The sequence below is a fragment of the Giraffa tippelskirchi genome, chromosome 2 (assembly GCF_054371585.1).
Source record: "Giraffa tippelskirchi isolate mGirTip1 chromosome 2, T2T-mGirTip1v1.2.pri, whole genome shotgun sequence".
Classification (NCBI taxonomy): domain Eukaryota; kingdom Metazoa; phylum Chordata; class Mammalia; order Artiodactyla; family Giraffidae; genus Giraffa; species Giraffa tippelskirchi.
Window position 1 is genome coordinate 128,012,501 of NC_137276.1, and position 22,127 is coordinate 128,034,627.

At 34.3% G+C, this 22,127-nt stretch overlaps 1 long non-coding RNA gene across 1 annotated transcript in view; it reads right to left on the reverse strand.

The window, feature by feature from the left end:
- Window positions 1-21,602, reverse strand: part of LOC145539437 (uncharacterized) — a 39,025-nt gene extending 17,423 nt beyond the window's left edge. Inside the window, exons 1-2 of the long non-coding RNA XR_014077797.1 lie at window positions 21,581-21,602; window positions 17,655-17,745 (exon numbers count right to left, since the gene is read on the reverse strand). This is a non-coding gene — a long non-coding RNA (uncharacterized LOC145539437). The remainder of the gene's footprint in view (window positions 1-17,654; window positions 17,746-21,580) is intronic.
- Window positions 21,603-22,127: the final 525 nt, after the last annotated feature.

The window sequence follows — 22,127 nt, forward strand, 5'->3', positions numbered from 1 at the left end:
AGGCGCATACAAATTCACCCTTCATATCTATTTTTTTTCTTTAAATAGTCCATTTGAAGTACACATTTATCATTAATGTATATTCAGAAATGTTCCCAGGATACTATTGGATTATCTTATTTTGTTCTTCAAGAGAATATAAATAGTAAAACTTTAAGTATCCTGTCTATTGAATTTGTCTATTGTAATCTGTTCTCACTGCAAAAAGGCATTGTGCTTTGTGATGTTCCCTTATAAGCATAGTGAAAAGCAATTATAATCTAGTCAAAGATAATTAAAATGAAAACAAGTGGTATTAAACTATAATCTCCCAAAAAAGTCAGAAAATTTTCCTCTAGCCAAATCCTAAATCCATTAGGAAATAAATTAATGACATTAAATTTCATTGCAAAATATTATGCCTACCTTCCTTCTCATTGAAATAACACACTTGGATTGAGGTATGTGTTTCAGTCTATATAACACTGAATGCATGTACACAAAATTCATTAAAGAATTCATAATTTAGTATTTGGCCTACACATGCCCTGAAATATAGAAACATGATTTAATTGGGTATATAAATATTATACTGTCTCTAGAATTACAGTTTATATAATGCTATGCATTCTCATAACTTCTCAGGAAAGTACTTCCCTCTTAAACTAGACGTCACTGGGAGGTGGGGAGGTATTTTGCTAATCTTTTCTGTTAGTTCCAGTTTTAGGAAAAACCCAGATTCACAACACATGTTACTGAGTTCATCATACTATTGGATGTGTAAAGTAAGATAGGTAAGATTCATTTATCAAAGTCCATCTCAAATCATTGTCCAACCAATCACAAGTTCAGATCAATGAGCAGTAATTACAGAGGAGTGGAAGATGATGTTACAGTGACCACAGAAAGGCAAAGAAATCAGAAACCAGTGTGTGATGACAGAAAACATTTTTTTCATCATCAGTAGAATTACACTATAAATTACTAACTTTATTAAATATTTACTCAAATCGCTAACGTCATTGAGAAAGACACAGATATCAATGACCATTTTTTTTTTTAATCTAAGTTTTGTTTATTTGCTTGGTTATAAAGGAAATTTGAACACTGCATTTAGGAGAAAACCAATTGAGTTTTTGTATATACCACTAAATTCATTTTGTGTCTTTAATTCAATCTATTTCTAGACTGAAGAGAGGGATGAATCATTGTGTATATTTCCAAGGAAACATTTGTTTAAACTTGTCAATACTGAACTCAAATATTTACTCTGATATTCAACTCACAGATCTTACTGGAATTTAAACAGGTAAGAAACCCCCAAATAACTCCACTGATTATTTTAACACCTAGTTAATGGCTTAGAATAATTGATGTCTAGCTGAAGTTTATGTAATTTATAATTAAAACAAAATTCCACTTCAAAATGTCCTGAAGTTGTTCATTTATATGTTAAAATTGAAACAAATATAAAAACCTTCAATAAATATATTTTCTTCCAAGAAATGACACACTGTGACTTTTCTGTTATTGTTGGGTTTGATGTTTTTGCCTCTAAGGAGGTCAGCAATATGGAAACATAAAGGCCAATTTAATTTGTGCATCTGCGGCTGCCAAGTATTTTAATTCAGACAGCTGTGACTGAAGAGTTAATATTTTACTTGTCAAAATCCAAAAGAAGGCCAGTGAATCACTCTAATTCTCATTAAGAGGCTTTCCCCCAGTAGCACCCTAATTCAAAATAATGAAAGTAGAGACTGAGTGCGATTCTAATACCAGTTGAGACCTATCTTTTAATATTTCTCCAGTGATGGATTAGGGATCGGGGAAATTCATCTCAGATCATAGAGCCTAATTTAATAAGGGATCATTCCAAGAGTATTGCATTTTATAATAATGTCATTTAATGTGTCGTCTTCCATTTTTACTGTCCCATATGTATGCTTACACGATGGTGCCATAGGGATAAACTTTTAAAGAACCAGGATCATTTTTAGTTTTCATTTTCCTTAAGTAGGGGGCCCATCAATGAAAGCATCCATTAGTACTTTTATCATCACAATATAAGGGAGTGAGGGAAATGTCTGATTTGGAGGAAAACTTAATAGAACTGTAAGTAAATATTTAACTTTTTACTGAGTCAAGCATGGAAGAGGGTGAAAATGTTTAAGAGAAGGTTTTAAACAAATCACATTTCATCATCTAATATGTTAAAATAATACAAAAGCCTGGAGTCCTAATAAATAGTTTAAAATGAACAAAAACAGTATTCTAAAAGTCTAATCTTGCTTTCTCTTATTGCTCCTCATTTTCAACTGATTTATAAAGCGAGTGAAGCTTTAATAACTGCTTAGTAAAGGCTAATTATTTATGCTGCCTAACTTAGGAAAATAATATGAAGGGCTATTTTTCCACAAATTGTATTCACTTACTCAATGAGGAAAACAAATTGTCAGGAACAACATTATATGAAGTACTTAACTTTATTATTTTATATTAACATCTAACTGTATTTAATCAACTTTGCTATTTTTATCTTGGCATTACAGTGCATGTGAAATACTTGGCGATTACTGGTGCACTGGTTAAGCAAGTTCAGGTCAGAGCATCATAACCATATAAATGTCAATACATTATTATTGGCTATAACTCCTACAGCAGCAGCAGGCATGCTGCTTAACCACAATTACATTCTATAAAGCCTTTAGGACAGCTGGTGTTATAATAAAAAAGTTTCCTTTAAAATATATTCTTGTGATTGGGTCCTTACCTTTAGATGGTGTCTTTAATAGGTTTCTTTTCCATTCTGATGGCTTTAGTTTAAAACATAAACTCAAAGGATCTAAATTTTGTCCTAGAAACCTTACTTTTTTGTAAATGATAATCTGATTACTCTTATTTTTCAAAAAATAAAAATATAATAAATTTTTTTAATTTTTAAAATATTTTTGCTCTTGTCTGTCTTTTCCTCTATGTCCTTGCAATTCAATTTTCCTTAAAGTATTGCAGATGATTTAACACTTTCCCTGTATTTTAAAATAAATCTTGTTTTCTTATAGCCTTTGGTTTTTTATTCTTGTCTTGCCTAAAATATGCCTTCTTGCTATTTTTTCTCACTTATCCTTAGGACTTTAGTTCCTATTTTTCTTTTTTACTGTATTATATTGTCTACTGTATCCTAAAATAATTCCCTGGGACATGAATTTTTTTTGCTATTTCTTTTGTTCCTTTATCATATTTTCCCTTTAACTTTCCTTAGTTCTACTCATTCAGTTTATATGCTGTTGCCATTTCATCTATCATTTCATCTTTCACTCTTTCTTAAGGCAAGAAGAGTTCTCCCACTGATAAGAATAATGTAACATGTATACACATTTGGCACCTGAAATCTTTAAGGAAGCAATTTGCAAAAAACAAACAAACAAACAAAAAAGTGATATTCAAAATCATGTCTATAAGTTAAAAAAAGACAAATGAGTGTTGTCATCTATAGAATACATAGAAATGATTATTTCAGTCATTCATGGAGTGGTGGGGATGGGAGTAAAAACAAAGAAATAAAACCAAAATCAAATGTTTAAAATAGAGTGCATATTATTTTTAATCATCTGGAGGAAATGATCACAACCAACTTGGACATACTTCTAGTAGTTACCCTTGCTTTTCTAAAATTCAGTTCATCCCATCTTATTTCAAAACTCAGATGTGACATAAAATTTATATTTAAACTGCTTCTATTTTACCTATTTTAATGTGAAATTATGGTCATATAGAATTTCACATAACCCATTGGTTATTATGTGAAAATATTAATATTATAATATTCTCAATTCTACTATGAACAGATTAACATACTACATTCACATGAAAACTAGAAAATCTTTATATGTGACCACAAAATCATTTGTTTACACACAATAATTAGGACTTAGAGGGTGAATTTTTTCTTCATATCCAGAATATATTTGCTAAATAATAAAGAAAGTTCTAATAATTAAAAAGACAGTTTGAATCTAAACCTGCTTCCATGGTGAGGAGGGAGACCAACATTTTCAGATGAAATTGAACAGACTGATATTTATATACAAACTTTCATAACAAAATGCACATGGAATGAATCAAAGTAATATGAGAATTCAGAAAATTGTCGCAATAGGAAAGATATATCTCAAGGTGTAAACTACAAGTATCTGTAGTAAAGACACTCAGCAAAGAATCAGACTGAATTAGAGATTGTGCTTTGCAAGCTGACCTAAAGAACTATTTCTATTCTATTCAACACTTCTTGAAAATCTACAACACATAATCATAACTATTTTTAACAGTTGTCTTATTAACTCAATTAAATTGACACCCAAAAAAAATTTAGTCCCTTTTTCACTTAATTTACCAGTCTTTCATTTTTGAGTCAGTAAATCATAACATAAATGCCAATTATTTTCAGCACTTTTGATGCCAAGATCTGAAAAATTTTTGTTATGTGAAAGAAAGGTTGAGTGGCCATGACATTGAAATCTACAAAGGAAATATCTAGTGCTCAGAGTAGTTTATGGTTACTGTGGCCAGAGATTAAAATCACCAAGCAAAAAATACTTTCAGAGAAGTTATTTGGATGCATTTAACACAGAATTACCTCCAGAAAACTGAGTGGGTTTTTTAATGTGATGATGCAAGTACCATTACCCACTCCAGTGTTCTTGCCTGGAGAATCCCAGAGATGGAGGAGTCTGGTAGGCTGCCATCTATGGGGTCACACAGAGTCAGACACAACTGAAGTGACTTAGCAGCAGCAGCAGCAGCAGCAAGTACCATTAGACCGCTGATAAACACATAATTTGCTTGATTATGCACTCTTAACTTTCCCACATACTCTGTTCCTCCATTGAAATACTTTTTGATGTTAAATCTACTTGGAAATTGTTGCATTTCAGAAAGATATGATGTAAACTACTGATTTATGGTGTTTTAGTTTGGCTCAGCTAAAGAAAAGGGTCCCACCATTCTACCATTTCAGGGCTTTCCTTGGGATTTGTATAGCATTTTCACATTTGTTAACTCCTTTGAGCCTCACAACATCCCAGTGAGGTAAGTGCTGTTATCCTCATTTATTCCTGAAGTCTTCTGAATTTACCAAAGATCACACATTTAATAAGTGGCAGAGTTGAGACTTTTGATACTAAGTTAGGTGTACTATTCTACTTAACATGATACAACATGAAAATATAAACTGGAGATGTATGGTTTGTTACAGAAAATAAATCGTTTGTCTATCACAGTGTCACCTTTAAAAATGGACCCCCACTGGGCCCATGGGCAGACATTACATAGTGTATTAGGTTTCTTAAAGTCTTCTGTTCATATTCAACCTAAATCATACCATTCCATTTCACTGCTCCTCACCATAGTGTTGTGACTTTGAAATATTTTCTGTTCAGAAGACATACATAATTTATTCTCATCTCTTATTGGTTATGTTATATATAATTATCTCTTTACATCAAATTTGCAGGTCCTTTATATATAATGGACTTTGTTTTTCTATAAATCTCCCAATTCCCCAAGCCAGTTCTAACTTCCAAACAATTCAGGAAAAACAGTCATTGACACTTCTACTCAAGAGTTACAGAGGGGACCACACTGACATGCAAGCCTATTATGTTAAGTCTATTATAGATACAGTTCCCAAATATGTCAAATAATTTCTTAATTTGGTTCAGTACAGAATATCTATGGTACTTTGGTTTGGCGATCAGTTTTTATTAGTTTCAACAATATTGTTTTCTAGGCTACTTATCAATTATATGTGGGAGAAAGTTCAGTTTTATTTTGTTGGGTAAATTTTCCTCATAAATCAGATTCTTGTTAGACTATATGGAGAGGTCTCTCAGAATTATATGCAAAATAATTGCAACTTATTTCACTGTATTTCATTTTAAATCTCCTTTTCCCATTTTCCTAGTATTTTTAAGCATTTCCAAGTTTATTATCATTCTTGCATCTTAAGGGCTGATTTAGTTTACATGACCTTAAGAGGAAAATATTCTCTATTCTCTTCTAATACTCACTGAGCGGCAGCTTTCTTCTTTCTTCCACAACCTCATTCATTTTAGATACGGAATTCACTTTTTCAGGAAGTGAAGTAGACAATAATCTACTTTTAGAAGCACTAGGACAGTGCCCCTTACTTTAAAAATATCACTGATGTTCAAAAGCAAACAGGGAAGAAAACCTGTAATGTTTCAGTTAGAGATAAAGTAAATAATAAATGTAAATATTCCAAGTAGAGGTAGCCCAGGAAATTACAGTCCCACCAAAATGTTTCATGGTAGAATGGAGAAGGAAAGATAGAGACTGTCAGGGACCTAAAATGGAGAGAAACTTTTAAAAGCAAAAAGAAGAGAGAAGAGATGCAGAACTATGTTAGGGCTGGCTGTCTCTGGTTAGAGTGAGCACTGATTATTGCTGCCTTCCATAAAAACATTCTCAGTTAGTCATAAATGGAAGCAAACTATAACCTACATGTTGCAACAACCTGACTTGTATATCTACAGTGAAATTTTGTAGTCAAGTTGTTAATAATAATTTGTAAGAACCAAATCATAATGATATCAAAGTGTGCTCCATTCTGATTTCTTTCGTTTTCTATTGAAATGTTTTTGTTTTCATCCTGGGCTTTCTTTTGGTCGCCTAATGCCAGACAGTATAACCAGTGATTTCCTTAGTAATTATGATTAGCATATTATGAAGAATAAATATCATGCTCCTGAAGTAAATAAGCAATCAAGAAGATAAAAATGGGATCAGAGAGCTTGTTGTCAGTTCATCAAACCCTCAGCTGATTATAAGTTCTTCTGTAACCAGCATAGCCGATTAAAGAGCAAATATGGTCATAAGCTTCCCTGTTGGTGCTTTGTGCCTGAATGTCATAAGGAATCTTGGAGTTAAATTCGTCCTTCTCTATTTGAGTACCTAAATATAATAGGAGAAGTTAGCAGTGCCTTTACTTTTAATTTCTTTCCTATTGAGAATGTCATCATTGTTTATGGATCCTTGCATTTATGCAAAACCCTCAAATTTTAAATGTGAAAGTTAAATTCTTAAATTACAGCCCCAACATAAAAATGCTACAATTATAGTTGAGATCATATTTTATCTTCCATCACTCAAAATCTTCACAAAGCTTTGTATCATTTTAGTTTTAATTGTACCTAAGTTACAGGATTAAAATGTTAAATTAAGAATTAAAACAGAATATTTTGTTTTCATTATTCCTCCAGACAGTTGTCTGTTTTGATGATTTGATTGTAGGAAACATCAGTGGGGTAAAATTATTCCAGGAGAGGCCACTTGAAAAAATGTTAGTTGAGACTGAATAAGTATCTGCCCTCAAGAATAACTCAAGGCATTATTTTAACCAGATCTTTATAAAGACCATAAAGGTATTATTTGAGAAATAACCTCATGCTATGCAATGAATCACATTCAAGTTTCTAAACAGTTAATTTCTGAGCAATTAATGGCATAATTATATATAATTAAATTATGTCTAGCTACACAATAAGGGGAAAATGACTCAATAAACCATAATGTAGTTCTGGTGGAACCCAATGAAGGAAAGTTACAGAAAATGGTTCTACCCTGGTCCTGTCAGGTTTTCTTTTATCCATTGCCTTCTTCTGCCTCATCTGTGTAAGTTTACACCAAATCATCATTTCTTGAATCAAAGCCAAAGCAGTAATTTTAGAGAATTTTCACTTTCTCTAAGTTTAGACTGCATTCACTCATTCAGCAATCATTTGCTGAGAAGTCCTTGTGTGCTTGGCAGTAACTAAACCAGGCATGGCCCCTGCTCTCAGGGAGCAGGGGGCCCCTGCTCCCAGGGAGCATACAGCATACACATCTCAGAGAGATATTAGCCAAGTAAGTACAAGTATGATAAATGTTACACAAGAGAAGGGCAGGGCAAAATCTGTGGAGTAATGGAAAGCATTTCTAAGAAAAATATATGTAAGATGGGACCTGAATTATGTAATATGAAGGGTGGAGAGAAAGAGCATTTCTGTCAGGGAAGTGCTTCTGCAAAGGTCCTGAGATAGGAAATGAAAGAAAATCTACACGGCTGAAGTGCAGGGCACAGGGAGCAAATCATGAGGCTGGAAAGATACGCAGAACCCTGGAGGCAATGTGAGGGATCATGAATTGACTCATAGGCATGTGTAGGGGGAAGTCATTTAGAAGTTTTAAGATATAATATATTGTGAAAACACCACCCTGAGGGCAGAATGAAGACTATGGGGAGGGGTAGAGAGCTGAGCCAGCAAATCTGGAAAACTCAGCAGTGGCCACTGGACTGGAAAAGCTCAGTTTTCATTCCAATCCCAAAGAAAGGCAATGTCAAAGAATGCTCAAACTACCTCACAATTGCACTCATCTCGCACAGTAGCAAAGTAATGCTCAAAATGCTCCAAGCCAAGCTTCAACAGTACGTGAACTTCCATATGTTCAAGCTGGACTTAGAAAAGGCAGAGGAACCAGAGATCAAATTGCCAACGTCCGCTGGATCATCAAAAAAGCAAGAGAGTTCCAAAAAAACATCTATTTCTGCTTTGTTGACTATGCCAAAGCCTTTGACTGTGTGGATCACAATAAACTGTGGAAAATGCTTCAAGAGATGGGAATACCAGACCACCTGACCTGCCTCTTGAGAAATCTGTATGCAGGTGAAGAAGCAACAGTTCGAACTGGACATGGAACAACAGACTGGTTCCAAATTGGGAAAGGAATACGCCAAGGCTGTATATTGTCATCCTGCTTATTTAACTTATATGCAGAGTACATCATGAGAAACGCTGGGCTGGAGGAAGCACAAGCTGGAATTAAGATTGCTGGGAGAAATATCAATAACCTCAGATGTGCAGATGATACCACCCTTATGGCAGAAAGTGAAGAAGAACTAAAGAGCCTCTTGATGAAAGTGAAAGAGGAGAGTAAAAATGTTGGCTTAAAACTCAACATTCAGAAAACTAAGATCATTTCCAGTAGTCATGTATGGATGTGAGAGTTGGACTATAAAGAAAGCTGAGCGCCAAAGAACTGATGCTTTTGAACTGTGGTGTTGGAGGAGACTCTTTGAGAGTCTCTTGGACTGCAAGGAGATCCAACTGGTCCATCCTAAAGGAAATTAGTCTTGACTATTCCTTGTAAAGACTGATGCTGAAGCTGAAACTCCAACTTTAGCCACCTGATGGGAAGAGCTGACTCATTTGAAAAGACCTTGATGCTGGGAAAGATTGAAGGCAGGAGGAGAAGGAGACAACAGAGGATGAGAGGGTTGGGTGGCATCACTGACTCAGTGGACATGAGTTTGAGTAAACTCCACGAATTGGTGATGGATAGGGAGGCTTGGTGTGCTGCAGTCCATGGGGTCACAAAGAATTGGACATGACTGAGTGACTGAACTGAACTGAACTGAGAGAGCTGAGGCGGGGACACAGTTGATGGGAGAGACAAGTTAGGAAGCTTTAGACAATGGTCTTGGCCAATGTTGTTAGTGTTTTGACGTAGAGTTATGCAATGGTATTAAAGAAAACTGGAGGTGTGTTCAAGGCATATTTGGGGCAACAGATAAGACTTAGTGACTGAATAGATGTAAGTGGTAAAAGACTCCAACAGACACTTGTTGAGAGATGGGAGTACCAGGTGATTAAGGGGTAAAGACCTGAAATTCCTGCCAGAATTACAGAGGGAAGACAATCCAGAGTTTGTACCTGCCAAGGTACAGGTACACACACACACACACACGCTCTCATACCTTTCCTTTCTTTTAGCAGGATTGCTTGCTACTCTTTCCACCACCAGTATCTCTTGTTCTTGATCTGTCAACATTATATCAGTGAGAAGGAGATAGATAATAAACCAATAAACATATATATGTCAAGTGATAAGTGCTAAAAAGGAAAGGCAGATGGCGAGAGATGACTAAAGGATTAATGGCCTGAACAACTGACAGAGTCACCATTAACCAAAATAGAGAAGACCGTGAGAGAACTAAGTTTGGGGGAAAAGTCAGGAGTTTGGCTTTGAATGCCAACAGGGGTTTGTTTACATAAATCATGTTTTATCTGTAGTATAGGATTCTATATCACTGTTAACAAGAATGAGACATGGGACTTCCCTGGCAGGTCCAGTGGCTAAGACTCAATGCTCCCAATGCATGGGGCCTGGGTTTGATCCCTGGTCAGGGAACTAGATCCCACATGCCACAACTAAGAGTTCACATGCCGTAACTATGATTTGGTGCAGCTAAATAAATAAAAATTAAAATTAAATAAAAAGAATCAGAGATCTAAATGAAGCATGTCACATAGCTCTATCATTTGTTATTAAGTGAAAAAAGTCAGTTTTGGAAAAATTTGTGTCCTCTAATCCCATTTTTGTAAAAAATATACATATGCATATTTCATACAAAAATTTGTATGCATTAAAATACACAGAATAATTTCCGGAAAAATATTCCCCAAAGTGTTAACAGTGTTACTTATGAGAAATAGAAGGGATAAGGAGAGAAAAAAGATGAGGTGTTTGACATTTTACAATCTGAACTTGTGTATTTTAATTTTTTACAATGAGAAATACATTCACATAATTTTTTAAATTTCATAAACAATTTGAATTCACTGAAAGATGGAATCACAGAGGAACTGCTAAGGTTACAGCATCATACAATAAGGCAATGACCTCTTATGGGCTCCAGAGAACACCATCGCTCTTACTGAGCCAGAAAAAAGATTGTACATCAAATTGTGGATTTTAGTAAGAAAAAAAAAATTGGTTCAAGGAACCTCGAGAAATCTGAAACAGATATGAGTGTCAGAAACTCAGCTTTCAGAAATGGAAAGGATATCCCTGAGGCAAAACCACAGGAAACACAGGCAGGGTCACAAAAAGATGTGGAACTTTTAGACCACGTCAAGGATGCTATTTAGGACACAACAGGCAACCAACCTTCGAAGTCTGTACCCAGAGGTCAACTCCCCAAAGATGGGCATGCCTTTCAGCAGTTTGTTTTCACACTTATCATAAGCTATTTGTAATTCTGAATCTGTACATCAATTGTTTATAAACCTGAGATTGCTTGTATCTTATCTTGGGAGGGGAGGAGAGGAGAGGAAAAATAAGATGTGTTATGCGGTTCTTATATGCCAGCCACTGGGCTAAAATATTGCATAGTCAACTCGGTTAAGCAACCAACAGACCCAAGAAGTGTGCATTTGTAAAGCTTTTATATGAAAATATATTTTAAGTGCAGTACAAAGAGCTCTAGAGCAACAATCAGGTTCATTCTTCTTTGTTTCCACAGTCCCTAGTACAAGACTAGGCACCTAGTAACTACTAGGTGTTCAATAATTGTTTACAGGTTGATTGAACAGGCAACAAGAGATCATTTATGTGAACCCTGTAGATCAATCTTGTAAATTCTGTAAAACAAGAATAAACTAACTGAGCCCGAACTGTGTGCTGTGAACAGTCCTAGGTATTTTACGTATATCACTTCCCTCAATTCTCCCAAAACCCAATCAGGTAACTAAAAGATAAGCAAACTAAAACCCAGCAATAGTGACCTGTCCATGGTCATTTTGGTAATCAGCAAAGTTAGATTTAAACTAAGTCAATCTGACTCCAAACTTCATGCTTTTTTTCCTTCTTGCCCAGCACTTCTTCAAAACAAACTCTCCAGTAATGCTGTAAGGAAAAAACTCCAATATATTTAGTTAGCATAAATTTTGTATATATTAAGAGGCATATCGGCATGCTTTTGTAGATTTTTAGCAGCATTGACTTTTACTTTACACCATGCATGGTAGAGTAGAATCAGTCTAGTTTTCAAAGTTTTGTTTTGTTTTGTATGTGACTATTAAAAGTTTACACTAGAGGTGGTCCATAAACTGTGTTTATGGAACCCCCCCCAACCTGGATTTTACCTAAAATAATTCAATTTACTAGATTACCCACATATTAGATGCTTACTCAGCCATTTTACCTATGTTCATTGAAGTTTTTGCCTCATGCCACAAGGAAGGATAGGGCTCCCTAGCAGGTGCTGAGATTCCAATCAGCTAGCTCTCCGATGCCCCACAGCTTGCAAACCTTTTTCCCGTTTCTCAAATTGCTGACTCAGGGCCCTACATCTTCTCTGCCAGCAAGTCTCCTCACCTCCTACTTCTAGCAGGTGAAAATTACCTGAACATCTTGTCATCACATCCGCATGCTTATTATATCTGTGCTTACCCTCCTGACCTCTTATTGTTGAGCCAGGGTTTGGTCCCCCTGGGCTCCAGGCCTTACCTTTTCCCTCCCCTGTCTTCTCAAGAATCTTGAAAAAATAGCTAACCATAATCCCCTCTCCTATACCTCTAACCTCTCATTTCTGGTGCCTTCATATCAGTATTTTTTAAGTTCAAAACCTTCTAGGTGCCACATACCCTCAAGTCTCTGCTCTGAGTTTTTCCTTCACTTCACAGGCAAACATTTCAAGAGAATTAACCTCAACACTACATCTTCACCCCTCATTTCCCTTTGACCCACTCTGGGCTGGATTTTTGGCTACATCCTTCCCCCAGGCAACCTTTTCACATACTTATCATAAAGGACCTTCTTGCAACAAATCCAGTAGGTATGACTCAAGTCCCCTCTGAACTTGACCTCTTAGCTGGATTAACACAGGTTAACTACTGTCTCCTTAAGACATTCTCTTTCTTACTTCCCAGGAAACACTGAGTTTTCTCCTTCTTCAGCCTCCATTTTCAGTTCTATTTTCAGGGATCCCCCTGCTCTTGTTGACTATGGAATATGGATGCTCCTCAGGCCTTCCCTAGGCTCCCTTCTCTTTGCATAATGTCTTCTCTTTATAAGCAAGCTCGTGCACTCCATGACTTTGGCTACATCTGTAAATCACCAACCCCAAACCTATATCTCAAACCTAGACCTCTCTTCTGAGTTCAGAACTAACCCATAAACTTAAGAGCTTAGCTCTCTGTTGCCTGAGTTTTATTATTAAATTTTTATTCAAGGACTCAATGGTACTATATTTGCTTAATGCTTGCATGTTTGAGAATGTCTTTCTGGCATTGTAATCAAACAGCTATAATATTTGTCAAAATATTATATTATATTATATATAGCATAAGATTGAACTGGCGGAGGAGTAGACAAATTGACCAATAAGACAGGACAGAGGCTCTAAAAGTTAATCTCAGTATATATAAAAATTTAATATACAATAAAAGCAATACTTATAAGACTTGCCTGGTGGTCCAGAGGTTAAGACTAACACTTTCGCTATAGGGGACATAGGTTTGATCCCTGATCAGGGAGCTAAGATCCTACACGCCCCACAGCACAGCAAAAAAAAAAAAAAAATTTAATGAATCAAAAATAATTAAATAAAAGTCAAAAAGTGATATTTATATTCATGAAAATGGTGTTGACACAATAGACTAGACATCTGAAAAAACAAAATTAGACTTTTAACTTAAACTACATACAGATTAATACAGATGAATTAAAATCTTAAATATAAAATTTTAAATAACACATATCTTGTAAGAACATGTAGGTGACTCTAGGAATAGGTAGTGGTAGGGGACCTTTTCAACTAAGGCAGGAAACCTGGAAGCTATAAAATAAAAGGTAGACTTTGTAAATACATATTTTTAAACTAAAGACATATATAGTAAAAGATACCATGAACAATAAATAATAGAGTTGAAAAACTATTTGCAAGGCAGATGACAGATAAAGAGTTAATATTGATATGACTGACCACTGAAACTTTGTAGCTTCTGTATACACACAAAAAGAATACGTACAAAATGTGTACAAAAGTGAAAATATCATGCAAGTTACTAAAGCAAATGCCACATATGTGACACAATGGCATTACATATTTAATACATAATGGTGAATATCTACATTTAAAAATTGGCAAATGACGCAAATAAGCAATTCACAGCAGAAGTATAATAAATAGCCAGTAAGAACTTGGGAAATATTTATCCTCACTAGAAAGTAAAGAAATATAAAATAAAACAGAAATAAGAAGCTTTTAAAAATAAATACATATATCAAACTGTAATTTTCAAAGTTGGTAAGATTTACTGGGAAATAGACTCTCATTGGAGAAGGGACTGGCAACCCACTCCAGTATTCTTGCCTGGAGAATTCCATGGACAGAGGAGCCTTGTGGGCTACAGTCTGTGGGGTCACAAAGCATTGGATATGACTGAACATCTAACACACACATACACACAGACTTTCTCAGACCTAGCTGAGTGGAGTATAATCAAGTACAGCCTTTGATCCAACACTACCACTTCTGGAATTTGCATAAGAAACTAATCAAAGATGTATACAATTATTTAGTTATAAAAACAATTATTATAGCACTGTTTATAATAGAAAAATTGGTAATAAGTGTTTATCAATAAATGTTTTAAGAAAATATCATATAAGATATCATCTATATAAGAAAATATAATGCAGTCAGCAGAAATTATAGTAGTAACCTATATTTATTGATATAGAATTATGTCCACATGATGTTAATGAGTAAAAAAAAGTATATTTTCCATCATCAAATATGCACACATAGTATTCTATGAGTGTCTATGCATCAACTAGTATCTAGAAGAATATTTTTATTATTAACTACCTACTTCTTAGCATATCTCATTATTATTTTATTATTTTGACCAGTGTTTATCTCTGGATAGAAATATTTCAAGTGCTTTTTTTTTTACTTCTTCCTATTTTCGGTAGTTAGAATTTTTTGCAAGGAAGTTGTTTTATTTTTAGAAACTATTAAAGCTATCTTTATTGTAAAACTACATATATGAACCACATGGTTCCAATATGGTAAAAATGTATGTATACAGGTATAGAAAAAAGAGACAAGAGGTATATATAGTAAAATGTTATTAGTGGCTTCTCTAGATAATAAGATTATAAGTAGGTTTTTCTACAAAGAACTTGTACTACTTTTATAATAAGGAGAAGGATAATCACAATAGTTATACAAAGAAACTCTTGGACATACTCTGCTTCTATATGTCTTAAAAGCAAATCTTCATTTCTTAGCAACAGAAGATACTACACAGCATAATTGCTGAGATCCCTTCCAGTCCTGACATTTTAGTATTCTGAATATAGCCACACTGTACACTGTTGAAGTCCTATTTGAAAATTAAAAATAATTCTTGACAAGTATCCAAAGGAGAACATTATACTAGTCACCTACTATTTTATTCAAAATTATGTCACCAGAATGAAATTCTCTTAAAATAGCTATGAATGAAATATATGAAGGGAAGGGTGTGGGGAGAAAGGAGGAAGGGGGAAAGAGAGAGAGAGAGAGAAAGAGAGAAAAGTCTTGTCTGGGTTCCCTGAGACACATAAATAACAGCCCCTCCTTTCAGCGGTTTTAGAAATGGTCACCAAAATCCAAAGAGCTGATACGCAGGACTCTTCAAAAAAGGATGTCATGCAACACTCCTGGAAAATGAGAGTGCGTCAGGTGTCTGATGCATCAGCTCTGTTGCTTATTTTCCACTGCGCTCCTGTGAAGTATGGTAATATCCCAAACTTAGGTTTCAAGACATGAGTAGGAGCAAGGTGATTTGGTCAGGACCATAGGGCAGTCATCTGAGCTCAAGACACTGACTCGTAAGTGGCTGGAACTGCTCCTCCCTCTGGGTACAGCTACAGTTCTGTGGCATTTTCTGTTTCTGCAGATTAATAATGGAGGCCCATTCCACCCTTGGTTGTGGAGGTCTCACCCTTGCTAATTCACCTGAACATGATACAGCAAGGAGCAAGGTCAATAACTGAAATTTATTTATTTATTTGAATTTCATGCACCTACACAGACATAAGTGCATGTATACTTTTTTCTGTATCATTGTGTATATTTTGCATCCTGATCATTCAATGAAAGAAGTGTAATTCAATTATAAATGGAAATAAGTACATGTTATAAAATAAATAAGTCACAGGATATAATGTATAGCACAGGGAATACAGTTAATAATATTATAATAACTTTGAATGGTGCATAATCTATAAAACTATCAAATCACTGTGTTATACACCTGAAATGAACATAATACTATGAATCAACTATTCTTTTAAAAACAAAAAACAGGTTGACAACTGAAGAGATACTTCAAAGTTTACAACTAATCAAGTGATTGATTATGAAAAATAGACTTCAAAGAAATTACCTTTAGAACCACTCCTAAGCTTTCTAGGGGGGTTCGCTGGTGACTGAGTGGTAAAGAATCTGCCTGCCAATGCAGGGGACATGGGTTCCATCCCTGGTCTGGGAAGATCCCCTGGAGAAGGGAAATGGCAAACCACTCCTATATTCTTGCTTGGGAAATCCCATGGACAGAGGATCCTGGTGGGCTACAGTCCACAGGGGTCGCAAGGAGTCAGACGTGACTTAGCAACTGAACAACAACAACAAAGTTTTCTAGAACTGAATAGACTATAGTCATCTCAAGTGCATTTAGATGAAAGATAATATCTGTAAATATCTGAGGAAAATTAATTTCAATATTTTCAGTTTTAAAACTTGCTTTACAGTATAAGACTATCAGAAAGAGATTCAATTCTTTTAGAGATTTAAAACAATCTAATCAATATTTTGCTTCATCACCATATTAGTAGAACATGAAAATACCACAGGCATACAAAATAGGTAACTGGGCACTAATTTACACAGCTTAACCCTAGAGACTTGATTAAAATGAAAAAAAAAACCAAACACTTTGACTTTATAAATTTACTCCACTTTAGTGCCACATACCACAGAGAAGAACTTGAAATCAACAAGCAGAAGTAACAAACATTATTTACTAAATATATGAACATGCATGGCACCACAGCCTGTCCTTTTTGAGCAAGATATCTGCAGGTTCACTTTACAAATGTTTCCCATCATTTTCTAAATATTTTATGTATCACCCTCTGCCCTTTGTCTCTTCCATTCTTGTACCAGTATCTTGTACCCCTTGTACCTCTCCCCTGCCACAGGGGCTCCTAAATTCCAAATTAAGAAATAAGAAATTTTGCTCCAGTTATACTTTAACTTAAAGATTAATTATTTTTAAGTTAAAGGGGGTACATAAGAAGAAGGAGAATCTTCCTTTATTTTTCCTGTCCCTACTCTCTGAGGATACTGCAGAAAACAGAGTTTTTTGTATTTACAACAACCACTTAGACATAAAAACAGAAAATAAAATTCTACAGAGAAGAAAAGAGATTTTGTTTCCCTTTATTTCAACTAGTTCAATTCAGATAACTAGGACAAGAAAGAATCATTATTCTCAAAGTTATCAGTTTAAAACCAAATAACTAGATGTTTTACAAGATATTAAACAAATTGACGATGTGAAGATCAGTATGACAATTAGTAAGCAATAATAACATATGTGAGTCTATTTTTAAAGGTACAAGGAAGTCTGAAGTGTATTCCTTTTTCATTTTGTATATACTATTTGAAAGTGTATTTCTTAGATTTTATCAACACCTTGAGTCTTCTAACACAGGTATCATCTAACCTTTTGCAGCAAACATACATCTTACAAAGTAGTAAGAGTAAAATTTCAGTCACTTACAAGCTGCTTTCTTCATCGATGTGACTAGAGCTGACATCTTGACAAAAACCTATACTTTGAAAAGCACGAAGGCAAAAAGTTCCAGATTGCTCTGTCAAAACACAAAAATACCATCCTTATTTTGTACCACAATCCTATCCTCCCTCCCTGCTCCATGAATGAATAGTTAGAGCAATAAGAAATGAAAAGGAAAACAAGTTACTCACATTTTATGAGAGTATTGATATAAACAATAATAAACATAAAAAAATGATATATTTAGTCTGAATCCTAAAAAAATATATCGTTTGAGAATAATCCAACAGTGGATGAATTTGCCTGGTGAAGTAATTAGAACAGAGTCCTTGCTTATCCAGGGCCTAGAAAGAATCTTCTGATGTTTAAAAATATTCATAAACGTAGATATTATTTTATCTCGATATTGCTCATGTTTTATATTATAAAGATACAACATTTTTGTGACACAAATTCTCACTTGTTTTCTATTTTTAAAAACCAAAAAGCTCTTATCTCATATTTAGCCTTTTCATATGAACACATCTGTTTACAATGCTTGTATAATACATCTTTTAATGTGCTTTAGCTCTTAATTAATGAGGGAAAACTCTAAAATCTCAGAAATAGAAAAGTCATATGTTATAAGGAATGTATTGATTTAATAGCATTCCCATGTTTATGTAAATAATTCATAAATTTAGCAGAAATAGAAAAATATTTTAAACATATGAATATCTGTAAATAACAACAGGCAACAAAAAATGTATTCAAATAAACTGAAAAACTTGGAACTCTGCAGAAAATTGACTTAAAAAAACTCATGTGTATGATTGGCATCTTGTGAAACAGAGTTGCTATATTTTTATGAAAGCAAAATGAAGTCTTCTGATTTTACTTATACACAAAGAATAATGCAGTTTTCTTCATTTGTAGATATTGATGCATCATTTTAAATATTTATACAAAGAAAGCGAATCCTAAATATGTTTACTCTCTGAGTCTCTCTGCTTGACCTCTGACATAATACCATTTCTTGACTTTGAATCATTGATTCCAAGGCATACACTTTCATTTATAGAGTATGCCCTACTAACTTTAAATCATTTATCCTTAGAAAAAGCCTCCAAGATTCAGATTTGCTTTTCAGGTGAAATTAACATTTAAACTTAGAAAAGCATGGTCTATATAAATGTGAATTCCTCCCACCCCCATTAAAATGTTGGTGATATCTTTTATTTATAGAAATACAAATACTATGGTCATTGATGGCTTGCGTTAATTTAATGAACAGAACATGTGTAATATCTGTAAATATAACATTGAAAGTGAAAAATTCTAACCTTGATTTTAGAAAAGCACTATTTATTTCCAAAATTGATATTAAAAATTATGGATCTAACAGAAAGAATGTAAAGTCGCCATTTAGTAATTAAAAGCAAAACAAAACATCACAGCTTTTATTGAGCCAATGAATCTCCAATTCTAGAATTTCAAATTATAAAGAGTTGATATTTCCAATACCAGTTAATTATCATAGAATCACAAAAGTGTGGTAAATACTTAAAAGATTGTCATCCTTTGGAAACAGTATGAATATTAGTGACACCTGACAAAAATGGCCTTTGCTCTGTTTAACATTTAATCAAGTAGTTAATATTAAACTGGAGACAGAAAAGATGTGTTGAAAGCAGTTACTTGTATATTGAGATTTGGAGAAAAAACTACATGTGGTTTCCATTGTCCCATAGCCAACATTTTGGAATTTCTTGCAGAATGATATATTTACATTTCTCAAAACTGAAAAAAAATCTGCCTTCTTATTGGAGTTTACCATATGTCAAAACACTTCAAAAGCTAAATATTTTATATAAAGAAGGAGAAACAGACTAATCTATAATGTATATAAGATTAACCAAAGGAAATTTCAGGATGTCAAAAATGGTGTTCTAGTTGTCAGTTAATTAATGCTCAAGTGATCCTTGATAAATCCTAACCAATGTTTCAATTTATGTGACTCTATCAAATATGTTTATTATATTCTTATACAACTTGCTAATTCAGTAACTTATCTGTAAAAGTTAATAAAACATCTGTAGCACTACATTTTAACCTGTACAGGGGTACTCTAAATACAGGGTCTTCATATTTATTCAATTAACTGAATTCTATCAGTAAACACAGTGACCCGGGGCCTAACTCATAAAAAATGCATTATTTACATGGAATATTCTTGAATTTGTTTGAAAAATTAATTATAAAGCAAACTTTTCTCAGTGTATGTACACAGTAATTACCCCCAAGCCCTTGAAAGCAAATGTTATTGAGCACAGCTCACCTATATCAATGAGATGACAGAAGCATCAAAAACTTCAATTTGTATCCAAAGGCTGCATGAGTCAACTTACTGTATATGCACAGACATTTTACTGCTCTGTAAGGCATACTGTTGCAAGCAGAATATCCATTTAACATATGGTAAAGATGGAGAATCATAAAATGCATCTAGAAAAAAGTCTAGCTAATGACAAAGAGCAGGTAAGTGAATACTTCAAACCTCAAAACATATACCAATCAGCAAGTCTGAGTAACATCTCTGTCAGGATATGAACAAAAATAACTAGCACAGATTTTATTGCATGCATCTTTTAAATCATAATAACTGAAAAGATTATATATAGATCTAATCCAAGTGAACCTAGAGTCACAACGTGTTGCCCCAGAAGAATAATTGTATCAGATGCCTAACTAATAAGTATTTTACCAAGACTTGCAAATAAGTTGAGAAACGAAATTCTAAAAGGTGACAGAATCATGGGCAAAAATAATGGAGACTTATAAAATACATTCTGTAGTTGATAAAGTAGTTGACTTCTTGAGAGGACTGTAAAATTATCAGGGAAAGGAGAGCAGATGTTACACATTTGAACTTGGTAAAGCGTTTGATGCACTGCTTCATGAAAAGTGACTCGAGAAATTAGTCCAAATTGGCTTGGATCTGATCAGTGTCACACAGATTGAAAACTGCTTAAAAATCAGTAAACAAAAGATCATAACAAATGGCCATATATCCATTTGGGGTAGAGATCAGCCACTGGAATTGGTGTTAAATCTGGTCTTAGTTAATGGTATTATGAATAATTTTTTTCAAATAAACACTTTTAATAGAAGTTTCAAATGCTGCTGCATTGAAAGATGATGCCTACAAAAGAAAGAACTGAAAATAATAGTTACAAAGGAAAGAGTTACACACACAGGAGAGAATATGAAATTTAGCTTATAAAAATTCACTCCAGAAAATAAGATGTGACTAAAAAAGAATGATACTGATTTTTTTTTTTAACACAGACATCAGAACTTACAGATTCAAGTATATCTTTTCCTTCAAAATAGTCATTCTGAAAACCAAGTACTTAGTCCAGGAATACTTGTCACTGTTCAAAATGTTTTTGGAAATTCATCTGTGAAATTGCCTTAAGAAATCAGTGCCAGTAAATTTTAGTGCCCTTTATGAGCCATATAACAAAATGTGTCATCACAAAACAGCCATGCTTAATTTTTTCCTACACTTCATTTGTAATAAAAACTTATATTTCCCAGCTTCTTCATCAGACTTAATGCCAAACAGCCTTTGGCTAGTTCTAAAAATTAAAACCACCCTCAGAGAACTAAGATTTGTTTCCACTAAAATTATCTAAAATAATATACCATACATATATTTTTTCACAGGCTTATTTATTCCACCAACACTTAATGAAAATCTGCTCTATGTTTGTCCCTACTCTTTGACTCTGGAGAGGATAGAAAAACTAAGTAATGATCCTTGCCCTCCAGGCACTCACATACTGGTTGGAGGAGACAATCACATAAGTAATTACATTAGACAGGACATAGCGACTAAACAACAACAATAACGAAACTTTGATAGATACCTGCTTAGAATTCTGTGAGAGCACAAAGGGGTTTGGGGAAGGGCATTCCAACAGCAACACGTGTTTGATAGCAGCATGAAATTAGGAAACTGGTGGTAGCTCCAATGGGAGCTCAGGGTAGGTGGTGGAGCAGCCTCCGAAGAAGATGCCGGGAAAATAACAGTAAAAAAGTAAAGACTAAATGTCATACTGAACAGTTGGAACTTAATTCTTCAGGCAGAAGAAAAATAAGCTAGGGAGTCACAAGACCTGACCTGTGAATTTAGGAAGATAATTAGGGGTTGTGATAGGATGGCTGTATTTGAAGTGAGACGAGGATCTCAGGTAGCAGTTAGACGGTTTCCGCATTCCACTCTCATCAGGCTTTGACCTCCACCACTCCATCCAAAGTGCCTTATCAAGGTCACCAAAGGTCTGTACCATGGTCGGTTCTCAGTGATCAGTTCTCTTTTCTCAATGGTCAGTGCACTTTTCTTACTTGGCTTCCAGGACGTGGTACTCTCTTGGTTTTCTTACTACCTTGTAGGTAGTTCTTTCTTGGTCTCTT